The 11,801-nt window shown below is 33.2% G+C and overlaps 1 protein-coding gene across 2 annotated transcripts in view; it reads left to right on the forward strand.

The window, feature by feature from the left end:
* LOC120344644 (FGFR1 oncogene partner 2 homolog) overlaps positions 1-11,801 on the forward strand; it is a 254,399-nt gene that overhangs the window by 20,546 nt on the left and 222,052 nt on the right. The gene's annotated exons all lie outside the window — the stretch shown is intronic.

The raw sequence follows: 11,801 nt of genomic DNA on the forward strand, positions 1-11,801 counted from the left end.
AAAGGAAAATCAAAGCCAACACAATAAAACAAGATGAGAATCAGAATAAATTTAATTTGAATTCACTCCTTGGTATTTTGTCTTTAATAATCTGTCGCCGGCGTGTAGTACTGTCGGTAATATGAAAACCAAACTTCGATGTCCCATTCGAAAAAGAAGTGGATTCAAATGGTTTTTATGATAGGTTTAAATGTGTGAAAAAATATTGCAATTACGGGGTCATTACGTCATCAATTTTTCCGTAATTACGGAATTGATTTTTGTCGATTACGTGCAAGCCTAGTGGGGACGCAAGATTTTCGAAGGCGAGGATTTTGCGCCGCACGAAGAGATAAAAAAGAGAGAGAAATATAGAAGAGGCAAAATGAGAGAAGCGAAAAAAGAAAACGCTCGGCCGCAGATATTTCCCGGGGAAAAATACTCATTTTTTAGAACGTGGAAAAGCGACTAACGCTGATATATATCGGCCAGATATATCGGCCGGTTGGGCCGATATGATATATCGGCAAATCCGCAATATCGGCCCGATATATCGGTTGGCCGATATATCGGTCGAGCTCTAATCATGAGGCAATAAATATAGCAGAGCTCAAAATGAAAAGTTAAATATGCAGTTCATTCACAATACCAACAAAGCATAAATGCTAAAAACTTTTGCTCCACTGCTTAATGGATAGAATTCTAGAGTATATCTTTGACCTTACTCAATATAAATGATTATACAGTATTTACTATTATAGGAAAGTGAACATAAAACCAGGAAACTTCCAAACTTCGAGGTTTATTTACTCAATCATTCCATATCGACGACAATAAACATCAAGATGTAATGATAAATATACTTGATTTGCCTTAAGTAAGCTGACATGTTTTTAGGCAATAAAATTTTCATTTCTAATAAAATTATTCGGCGCTCCTGAAGTTTTGCACCAAGATGGCGCACAACCTAAACCTTAATCTGGAATACATACTGTATTCAGGTTATGCGCCATCTTGGTACGCATACTTCTGGATCTCCAATTAATCAATATCGTAAATTTACCAAAATCAAATTCACCAAGGTAAATGCGGGTAAATTTTTCCTGCAATTGTTAGTTAGTTCATAAATTTTTTTATATAAATAACTTTTTGATTTCATTTCATAACATTCAATAATTGATTCCATAACAGGCATTCAAATTGTTTAAAAATTATGATTAATAGGACTGATTTCAGAAAAATTGAAAACAGTACGAATAGTACGATGTGATAAAGATTTATTGATTGAGCTCAACACAATTAATTATAATTTTAAGTATAGGTCTTGAACAGTGGTTCTAGCGACTCACCTCGAAAAATAACTAGCAAACAATAAGTTACAAATAACAGATAGTAAAGCGAAAGTATGATTTGTTCAAAAAAACACATTGAAAATACATGGATGGAATAGCAATCTCTAAACCAGTAATGTCCATGCGGCAGCCCATGCGGCCCACTTGAGTTTTTATTTATAAATAGAGCCATGGAGAATCAAATGGCTAGATTATTTTGATGGCCTCTGCACCGATGATCGAATATAATTTGGAAGCAGACAGTCAGAACTCGTTCAAACTTGCTTTCCTGTTGCCTAAATGAACACGTTAGTCAACATGGTGGAAGGTGGACGTCTTGTTTACATCACAATACAATTATGCCGAAACAATCGCCCTTAATACCACGACAAGGCAAATGCAATAATAATATCAGTCTAATTAATTATGGATACTCAACTCTCCCAAGCTTGCCCGTAGCAAGCATGCCTATGTGTAATGCAAACAGATTATTTTCTAAAATTCCAAAAAGGGCCGCGGCACACTTGAAAGTCTCTTGCGGCACACAGTTCGAGAAACGCTGGACTAAACCCTAGCACGGAATAAATACAAGTAAAGGTAGTGCAACCAAAATACAGATTACAAAATGCTGGCAATTCAGGTCATATGTGACATCACGAATGCGACGCTATCCGTGTTGCACAGAAATGCTAGAATGTGACATATCTCTGAAAAAATAGGATTTCATGGATGCGCAATATCTGAAAACTCGAGGAATTGTAGCAGGGATTCATTGTATTCGAAAATCCCTGACAATTAGGCACTTTTTAACATTTCTCCCCGATGCAAATTTGACCACTAAAATCCCACACATGCCAGGGAAAAATATTGCGTATGGCAACCCTATAGTATTGGAGACACTTACACTTGTTACACAATATTCAACCTGTGATCCTAATAATGATGACTTTATAAATTAAATGAATATTGCAATTTAAAATTCCATTAAAGAACACACTTACACTACAACAGGTTCTATCATTTATTTCAAACAAAATTTCTTTACACCAAACAAGAGTATTTTCAATTTATCATACATTTTTAATATCAAGAGTTAGAAATTGCATGAAAATGATGACTTATTTAGAGAAAGAATTATCACATCAACAGAGCATTCTATAGCCTGTATAAGTAAAATTCTGACAGAGTTACGCTTGAACTTTTTGTAACTTCGTCTTTCATGACTAACTATACTGTTTCTTGATATCTTTCAATGGAATATTTGTCAACATTAGGACAGAGCTCAAAATTAAATCCTTATACTTCAAGAGTGACATCACATACATACGTAATATAAAATTTCTGTATCACTACAATATGATATGCTAAGATATCAAAAAGCATAAACATGTATTGATACAATGAAATAAGTTTGCCAATATTATAATAAAAACACACAATGGTAGAATATATTATAATGAAGTTTGCATTTTAAAACAATTTCAGTTTAAAAATAAAACTGACAACAGAAAATTAGATCATAGGAAAGTGTAAATCAACCAGTAACATCTTTTATGAAGTATGATTTATAAATATTATGAAACTTTATCCAATGGCTATTTGACGTTTTATCAAAAAAAAAATCAAATAAATCAAAAAAAATTAAAATCGTAACAAAAGAACCCAAAATATGAGGGACTGTGCCAGAGTAAAATGCTCTTCGATTTAGAATACTTTCAATTAAATTAAAACATCTAAACGCAGAATCATTTGATAATTTGAGGGTGTGGCTGATTTGACCCGCTGAGGTGGGATACCTGTCGTATATTATTATCTACATATTTAGTATTCAGGGCTTGTTTTTTCCCACGTAATCACTATTCAGCTCTTCTTTGACTACAAAAATACTCAAACATTTCAGGGCGTAGCTATTTTGACCGACTGACGTCATACAACATACAAACAGTGGGTAATAAAACTTATAATATTACCAGGTATTACCATTAAAATTTGCGTGTTTATTGTGTAACGGATTTCACAAAATTTGCTCAAAGACATGCCATAAAACACTAACCGACATAGTGATTTACAACCTTTGTATTCCTTAATATCATTATGTTAGCAGATTTCACCTCATGTAGAACAAAAAATGAAACTATTTAAGTAAAATATCTGCATAAAACTGCTCGTTTACCGTAAATATGTATAGGCATAACTTTTCTTAATATTGAGGTATACAACATTCTGGACATATATTAACATTTGGAAAGTTGATTATTCATCATTTTCACTCGAATCCAAAATATAGTTTCCTTGTGCTAATGATTTGGTTTCTGCGAGACTAACTAGGTATTTATCCTTCTTCTAATCTTTTGTGCCGGCGGATCCGTATGCATATAATGCAAGGATGCTGTAGCAAAAGTAAAGATAGTTTACTTACAGGTAATAAATCATAGTTATTAGCAATGTTGTGATCATCTCATGACTCAGTTCATTAAGTATGCGTAACAGCAATTTGCAAATGCACTTTATTTGGTTTTTAATAAATGGCGCGGCGGTGTGGCTCAACGGGCTAAGCGTTAGGAATACGCTCGCCACCGCACCTCTAATTACTCTGCGTGGGTTCGCAGTATCGAATCCCATGCAGGGATGATTATGTGCGAGAGGATTGCTGGACTCCTCGTCGTCGTTGGGCGGTTCACGTAACCGCTGGTCAGTTACGGCTTCCTCCACCACCAAGTCCATGCTTTCGAAAACAAACAATATAACTAATCCCATACCCGACTTGGACGAGAGGCCGTGGTTCGCCATATGGATAAGCCATCTTATCGGCTTTCCTCTCCCCCGGGATAAATATGTAAATCCTACCCTATCCTATGCTTGACTCTAGAAGTTTAAATAACAAATAATTGTCAACTTTACTTGATATGCCCATGCATGGAGTACTGCTGCCACATCTGGGCTGATAATCGTATGACTTTTCTAAAGTATATTATCCGAACTTAACAACAGTTATTTTAATGAATGAAACTCATTTAAACATTTGGACTTCACAATATTTGGAACCTAACTTCACTAGAAATGCAAACAGTGGATAATGGAACTTATAATACTACTGAGTGTTACCATTAAAATTTGCCTGTTTATTGTGTGTCTGGATTTCAGAGTGAGCCATAAAACAGGTTCTGACAAATAGATTTTTAACTTTTGTATTAGTCAACACATTTATTTTGACAGATTTTAAATCCATTAGAATTAGGACTGAGTATTAATTTAGTAAAAACATTTGCTTTATATTGTTATATATTTAATATACATATCGTAACTAAAAAGAACCATGTACTAGAAGAAGTGTAACAATTATTATTCATAAATAATTAATTTATAACAGATAACCCACTTTTGGCCGCCCATTTTATCAGTATCCAATAATCAATAATAACTAATAACATGTAATTATCGAATAAGCACAAAGCCATGTTTAAACTCCACTGATATCTCACAATATGTATAAAACTACTGTTATTTGGGAGGTCCACAGTCTTTTCGGTATAACATTGTCTACCTAATTTATTACACTCTGGTGAGGTTGGGGGCATGGCAGAGGCAAGGCTAATGCTTTAACTGCTAGGCCAGCGCGCCACCCTATTCTGATAACAGTCATTTGCAAATGCACTGAATTTGGGTGTGTCATATGATGTACAATGACTTTAAAAATAAATGGAACAAAAGCATGCAAACTTAATTTGCACAAATCACTGATGCATGGAATAATGGGCTAATGCTAATGTGACTGAACCAAAACTAGAGTCAAAATTAGAAAGGTTTTCTATTTTCTCTTTCCTCCACATTTTAAAACATACCTAGACATGAGCATTGACTAAATAAATATTTTTTCTCAAGAAATATTTCTTAAAGCAAGATATCGCGTAATCATTTATTCAAAAAAATACTGATCTCTGAGCAAAGATACGAGGAACTACAGAAGTGCCATTAACTATAAAAAAAAATAGGGTGAGGTATCACTTTGCTCAATGTTGTATAAATAAAACAAAAATTCAGCTTGGTACAGGGGAAAATGTTGCCAACACATTGTATAATGTTTAAAATGACCTTCATGTAAAACAAGATTTAAATTACATATGTCAATGCAACTGAAAATTTCATGACTCAAACTCTATTTGTGAATCAAAACAGCAGTAACTTGACTGCTGACTTTGTAGTGACTCGACTTGTGACAAGAAGTTTGAAATTTGTTGATTAAAACATAGATTACATAAACCAGAAGTCTGTTGTTAAAGCTCAAACTTGTTACAAAAAATTAACTTGTGATAACTATGGCTTTATAATTTCTAATTTCTTTCAAAAATATTTTTTTTATATATATATTTCAAAAATATTTATTTTCAAATGTTTAACTCTACTAGCATGACAAAAGTACGCCAGAAGCAAGATATATATGGATCACCTGGCATGAGATAATTTAATGCAAATCTAGCCACAGAGTTATTGCAAGCAAAACAGAATAAAAATATCATAATATTTTACTACAGATGCTGAAGTATTCTATAAACATTTGAAATAAAAATACAAACTTCAAATATATGGACAACACAATAGATTATACTCATACTTTGCATGTACATGGATAATTGCATATGAAGCATATAAACCAGTGGCTCTCAAACTGGTGGTTTTCAACTCCAAGGGGTAATTTGGCAATTTTTATGAAGTAATCCAGATATTTTTTGTAAACCTCGTACATTTGACTAGTTTGTGAAGAAGCTGAACATTTGATGCCTGCATCTAGTCAATGAGCCTAGTCATCTGGTCTCGTACTTTGTTGGGACATAATAACAATACTTCGGCATACAGATTATAGGCTAAAATGCTGAGCTATCGCAAGTATAGCATTTTAAAGTCGGATCGGTAGATGCAAAGGCTGTTAGTATTTTTGCCATTTATATTCAACGAAAAAGTGAAATCGATATGACTATTGTATTTTTATGGATGGAGTAGTTGAGCTTTTGGTAATTTGATTTAGGGGTAACGATATTCAAAATGTTTGGAATCACTGATATAGACATTCACTAAAATTTTAAGTTTTTCTAACTTGAAAATACCTCAGATATTGCCTAAAATGTGAACAGTTCAACAAGAGGTTTGTATTTTAAAATAAGTTACTTTTTGTACTTTGTCCCTGATATCACATAGCTGGCTACCGTTATCAGAAATGCAAACAAAGCACTCTTAGTATAAGGCCACTTAATATAAATTCTTATTTGATATCTCCTCGTGACACGCATCACTGTTTGTTTTGTATTTCGTAATAGACTTTACTTTTACCAAAATGTAGTTTTTGTAAGATGTAAAGTTAGGTTATGAAATGGATGAATTCCATTCTGAACTTCAAAAAAATATCCAAAACTTGTATTCATGAATCTCATCAAATTTATTTTAATTTATCGTGATTAGTCATAATTGGTTGATTAATAATAATCTTAAATAATTTTAGTAATGTCACAAAATTAGAATTTATTTTATATATGTCACATATTATGGTAATCAGAACAATTTTAGTAAATGATTCTTGTTAATTCACTGCCTAATCCCTATTTCCCCGATAATATTGATTTGGAAAGCTTCAGGCTAATTGGTATTTGCTGAAGTTTAATTCTTTCCTACATTTTATGGTGCTGCAGAAGTATGTGTACCAATATGGAGGTAACTAATTTTGTTCTCCTACTTTAAATCAAGTGACGGGGTAAAGTGTGTAAAGTGAGAGAGAAGCCTATTATGGGCAGGGGGTATGTTCACTGGGCAAAAACAAACAGTCAACAGTCCCCGAACTCATAGCAGAACTAAAACAAGCAAAATCGAGATAAAAAGAAGGCCTTACTCTAACCTGGTACACATACTATGGGAATACCCATTTTGTTATATTCTCAGTAGACTTGGTACTTTAGGGATCACCCATATTGTCAATAGGAGTATGTGTGACCTTGCTTTGAACAAATTTTTGTATAAAAATATGATGTAGAAACTTTTTACTCAACATAGAGCACAGTGAGGTCTTACAACATATTCCTGTATAAACCTCTAATTTAAGAATACCAATACAGTTGTTTCACAAATACGCTGACTAATTGGAATTCTCTGGAAGTATTGTTACGAATATTAATATCCTACAAAAGTAACTAAAACACAAGTTCATTAATGTCACATTCATGCTATTCTCCCAAACATCATCTGAAATCTAAATGAATATTTGCAACTAATTAATCAACAACAGAACGTTTGCATATCACAGAGCATAAAAAAGTTTTATCGACCTCCACTCAAATTTTATATCATGGATATAAAGACAGCAGACAGATTCATGGGCTCGACTGTGTATCGCACCGTGCTAAGTGTTTGGAATACACTCGCTACCGCACCTCTGATTACCTTGCATGAGTTCGCAAAATAATTATGTGAGAAAAGATTGCTGGATTTCCCCGTTGTAGCCATAAATGCAGGTAAATCATGTAACCTCTAAATGCATCTGAAATAAACAACTGACTAACTACTATTCCCATACGCGACATGGACTGGTAATTGGACGAGAGGTATGATTATGCTATCTTATAGGATTTCCTCCCCTCGAGAAAAATCAGTAAATGCTATTCCAACTATGTAATGAGGTTAATTGAGATTTCATAATTTGCAGACTACCAAAAACTACTCCACACTACACTAGCCTACTTACTTATACAGCATCTCAGTAAGTAGAATCTCAGTAAGGAATCACTTAAACGTAACTAACTGTATATTATCTGAAGCAAAATTGCATTGCTCAAAATGAATCATGAAACTTTAACTGGCTAAGTTTCACAAATAAAAATGCCCAAACGAAGGAGCAATATAAAATGAATCTGCATTTATAAATAAGTATAAAATACACACAAACAAGTTTGCATTGGCGTATTTTTGCTTAGATGAATGGGACAGCAATTGTTTGTTGTAATTAATAATAGTCAAAGCGATCGACATCAAAATTCTAAAACATATTTCTATATAAATCTCTGATTCAGGAATAATAAAAAAGTTTCACAAATACACTGAACAATGAGAACCCAATGGATAAATTGTTACTGGTATTAATTAATTAGGAGAAATTCTATGATAAACTATCTCATGGGGGCTTAATGTGGAGTAATGGAGTACAGCAACTATAGGAAAAGTAACCATTATAAACCTTCAATCGAAGAATAATAAAGTTGTTTTGGTAGATAAATAATATGATGATATATTATGATGCTCTGGAAATATTGTTACAAGTATCAACACAATAGAAACTAAACCAGAAACATGAAATTAAACGACCATCTAATCAAGGCATTATCTAACTTAAAACATATACAACAGAAACTCTAGTATCAGTATCAGTCACTAAAAGTATCAGGTAATTTCAGGAGGCATGGTAGCAACCAAAAACGAAAGTGCTATGTGGATACATTAACAAGGACTTAAATACGAAGCAACTACAAGAATAATGAGAACAAAATAGAATTTAAATAGGCTTTGGGTCAATTATCACTTGTTGGAAAAGTAAGAAGAAGAAGTAAGAATCTTAACTTCTCGTATAAAAGGATGAAATTGATAAGTCATCCCCTATGCACAGTGGGCCCCACACTTTTATAGGCCTCATGCTTATTCTAGGACAAAAACCAAATTTTGTATAATTTGCTATATCTAGAAGAAATATATCCATTAGGGGCAGGTAATTGTTTTATCTTAGCAAGAACCAAATAGCAAACCATTGCCATTGCATGACAAATCAAATATCAATTATTTAACTTTATAATTAATTTTATGAAGAAAATGATTCAGATACATACGACAAGTTTTGAACTAAACATAAAAATGGCCCAAATTCAGAATCTTTCAGAAGAAACAAATCAAAACTTACTTTATCAGCAAAAAGGAAAATACACCAATGTTATAATATCAAGCTGATAATGTAGATTTTGGTTGCAAATAGAAGATTGTAAATTAAATTGTTAGTTAAATGTAATAGATCTTAGCTCCTTATCAATGGAAAGAAATCTAATATTGTTTAATTTGCTACAGCAGGATGAAATTGGCAAATTATAGGTAACAGTGAAAACTTTGAGATCAAACCATGACCAGCACCTCTCAGAATGTAACATAACAAATTGATACCCTGTTCCCCCGTAAGTGACATTCCGTCCCTATAAATCAATAGGTCACTTACACTCCAGTACCTTATATCCTTTTTTTTCAATAAGTAAAATATGCCTATTCAGCTGCAACAATTAACTAGTAACATACTGACATCTTAGACAATTAATTGGGTGCAAATTGTCCGATATTGCATCTGTCTTACTATTTTCGAAAAATAAATACTGAAGTCCTGTTCTATTGTTGTAGTACTTCATAGAAATACAATGCTTCCTGAACATTAGTTGAGATTTTATATACTTCAAAATTGTTTTCATATGTTTTTCATCCTAAATTGTCTTGCATAAGAAAATTAAAATGAATTTATCTAGTTTATTGTTAAATCTTTTTAATTAGTCCTATTTACTGCCTTCATGACCAAAATAGTTCTTAAATATATTTTTAAAATAAAGAATTTTCAGTTGGTAACTACTAACTAGAAGATTTAGGATGACTTGCTGGTAACATTTACCTTTAATTTTGCTTTCACTGACTAAATTCAGCGGTTAAAATGCTTTTGATAAATTAATGACGGCCATGGTCTTAATACCTGGTATCTATCGCCCCCTTATGATCGTCAGATTAAATCATATAAACACTATTGAAAAAAGATACAAAATCCGTTTCAGAGATAAATTAATATAAGAACAATGTCAAATAATAAGATAAATGTTCTGGATGTAATGGGTGTACGTGGTTTGGAAAATGTTCCCAATAGAAATCCCAACCAACTATATATCTGATTGGTGGCGCTGTTGTGCGCGGGGGAAGTCCCCGTTCAAATATGACAATCAAGAAGACATCGACTATAAGCATTTACCTTCTCCTGCCTGGTACGTTATATGATGGAATTGCGCTAGTGATAAGTAAGTCACAATAATACTATAAAAAGTTTACAACACTTGGAAAACTCTAAATCATAATTGAAGAAGGACCTAACAATTTCATCTTTCCATGAACATTATGTTCTGTCAGTGATAAAAGATAGTATACTAAATTTACATATGCTTCTTTCCCGGAGGCGAGGACCAGGGCGTCTTGTCCGGTTACCAGTCCATGTCGAGTATGAGATTAGTTAATCGAATATTTGTATATATTTGTTTTTAGGGGAGAGGGAGGGAAAATCAAAATATACCTATAAAATAGACTTATACAAGTGAAATCCGTAACACCACCCTGTGTTGGCGAGAGTCCAGCAATCTTTTCACATATAATTATCCCCACGGATTCGAACCATGCAGGGTAATCAGATGTGTGCCGGAAAAGCGTACTCCCATCGCTTAGAATGAGGCACCACACCGATGAGACGATAAACAGTTTTATTAATTTAAAAAACAACAATTATGCATTACAGAATTAAGGAGAGGATTTTGGGGTAGCAATTTTGTGAATGTCCAATAAACTATACGTCCAAATACAGAGTTGAATTCTAAACCTTCTATCGCGAAGTCCATTTTGTCAGAAAGGGTGAAGATATATGGAATAGTTATGAATGTATGGGGTAGCTGTTAAGATGCTGAGTTTGCAACACTCTTGCTATTGCGCTGCTGACACTTGAAATTTTCTTTATTTGATTCTGTCAATGTGAAAGGAAAAGAGCCTTATTTGATTGCTACTCATTTTAAACTAAATACTACATGCCTGAGGACTAGACTAAAAATTATTCAATGACTACACAGTATCATATCTCACAATTTGTCAAGTCGGGTCATTGGCAAGACTTAAATCATTAAATTAGATGACTTAAATCTAGTATTGAATTATCTAATTTGACTTTTTCAACTGTCCAACTCAAGGCATATGGAAAGGTTAACCAGATTGCTATTTCCATATCCAACCTTCTATAAACTGAGCAATATCTGAGGACCAACAGGTGGTTAGGTCATTGGTTAACTATCTTAAAAGAACATTGGTAAATTCGCTGGTGTCATTCCCTCTTGTCCAACGTGTTCGATTTAACTGTGTTGGTATTGAGATCACACATTTCGGGTTAGAGTTTCATGCCGTCACCCCCACTTTACCCAGGGTGAAATGAATTGGATGGGCAATACCCAACAAGTGATATTCTGGTCATTTTAAATAAATATTAGCTTTTTACGAAATATTAGATATGAGTGGATAGTTGTACAAGGCCTTCAGGGCCAAAGTTGTAAATAAGCGTCGAACAAAGAAAAAAATGAATTTAGATTGATTAGAATGATTAGATTGACTTATGTTAAAAATATTTTTATTTGTGGAATTGACAAAACCAATCAATCTACCATTCCCAATACATTCTAAAATATTTTC

Source organism: Styela clava, chromosome 5, assembly GCF_964204865.1.
Source record: "Styela clava chromosome 5, kaStyClav1.hap1.2, whole genome shotgun sequence".
In the NCBI taxonomy this organism is placed as follows: Eukaryota; Metazoa; Chordata; class Ascidiacea; order Stolidobranchia; family Styelidae; genus Styela; species Styela clava.